Consider the following 1,692-nt stretch of genomic DNA (forward strand, 5'->3'; position numbering starts at 1 on the left):
ATTATTTTTAAAAGGTTAGAAGGGGTTAAATGAGCTGCTACAGTAAGGTAGGAGTTGGTTAAAATGTGAAGGCAGAGTCATTTCTCTGATTGATCAGGCATATTCGGCGTGATTTACAGCCTGGAAAATCACTGGACAGTAAAGCCACCATGATAGCCCCCTGTTATTCCACATTGTCCCGATCCCCCACTGAAGCCTCGAGATGCGGAGCCTGAGATCAACTAGAACGGGCAAAGAGAAAGGGTTGGGGAAAAGGAAATTAGGATCCAGGTCTCCTGCCATCACCAGGAAAGCCCAAACAGAACCACGTGGAGATGCCGGGGATTGAACCCGGGGCCTCATACATGCGAAGCATGCGCTCTACCACTGAGCTACATCCCCTGGTAATATAAACTGACATCTCCACAAATGAGTACCAACCTCACAGGTAGGAGTCAAAGTTAAAATGTATGTAAAATAGAAATACATACGTAACCAACCATAAATGGGAAGAACCTGGGGTGTCTGTGTAAAACCATGAAGAAGCTTCACTTGCCCAGGGGCTCATATAAGCCACCTGGTCCAGGATCCGCTGTGCCAGGGAGAGCTCCTTGGAGAGGCAAGTTCCAGGCGTCAGACGTGGATCATCATTTCCTGAATAAACTGTCCCCACAGTGAATGATATGGATCTTCCCCTACTCAGTCACTCATAAAGCACCAAGATATGCTCATGCCTGCAGGTCACTCGGAGGGCCAGAGCTTTGATCAGCCGGCGGGAACTAGGAGAGGCTCCCATTTTCTGTACCTTTTGAAGAATGAGGAAGAGGCAGGCAGATGAAGAAAAAGGTCTTGGATAAGGACATTAGTATAAGCCAAGGCATTGAAGCATGAAGCAACATGGCCTGGTCATGAAGCATTTTAGCATCAGTGGAGGCTGAGTGCCAGACAAGAGGTGTGGAGAGAAGAGGCAGGTGAGAAAGGCAGGGCCAGGTCTTCCCTTGTCTTGTCAAAGAATAGGGGCTCAGGTGATGGATTAGAAGCAAAGGAACTTACATAATCAGACTTGTATATTGGATGGATCTCTGTGGACAGTGAGTTGGAGCAGAGCATCCAGGTGGGAATGTGTTGTACAGTGTAGGGCTGAAGGGAGGCATCCCTCAGCCAGTTCAGAACAGTAACAGGGTTGTTAGGGGCTGAATTGCAGCCCCCTCCCAAATTTCTTGGGTTGAAGTCCTGACCCTCAGGATCTTAAAATGTGATTGCACAGGGAAATGGGTCTTTAAGGAGGTAATCAAGTTAAAATGAGGTCATTAGGGTGGCCCCTAATCTTCATTGGGTTTCCCAGGTGCCTGCAATGCAGCAGACAGGTTTGATCCCTGGGTCAGGAAGATCCCCTGAAGGAGGGCCTGGCACTCCAGTATTCTTGCCTGGAGAATCCCATGGCCAGAGGAGCCTGCAGGCTACAGTCCATAGAGGCACAAAGAGTCTGACACGGCCGAAGTGACTTACTTAGCACACACACATGCACTAATCCAATATATCTGATATCCTTAAAAGAAGAGATTAGGACACAGACAGACAGAGAAGACCAAGTGGAGAAACAAAAAGAAGATAGTGATCCACAAGCCAAGGGGAAGAAACTAACCCTGCTAACACATTGATCTCAGACTTCTAGCCTCTAGAACTATGAGAAATAGATTTCTGGTTTCTAAG

The 1,692-nt window shown here is 47.6% G+C and overlaps 1 non-coding gene across 1 annotated transcript; it reads right to left on the minus strand.

The window, feature by feature from the left end:
* Positions 1 to 309: 309 nt before the first annotated feature.
* On the minus strand, positions 310 to 381 carry TRNAA-CGC (transfer RNA alanine (anticodon CGC)). The gene has a single exon. It is a non-coding gene; the product is annotated as a tRNA-Ala (tRNA).
* Positions 382 to 1,692: the final 1,311 nt, after the last annotated feature.

Source organism: Moschus berezovskii, chromosome 5 (assembly GCF_049115385.1).
Source record: "Moschus berezovskii isolate FMDL1 chromosome 5, NW_MosBer_1.0, whole genome shotgun sequence".
NCBI classification, from domain to species: Eukaryota; Metazoa; Chordata; class Mammalia; order Artiodactyla; family Moschidae; genus Moschus; species Moschus berezovskii.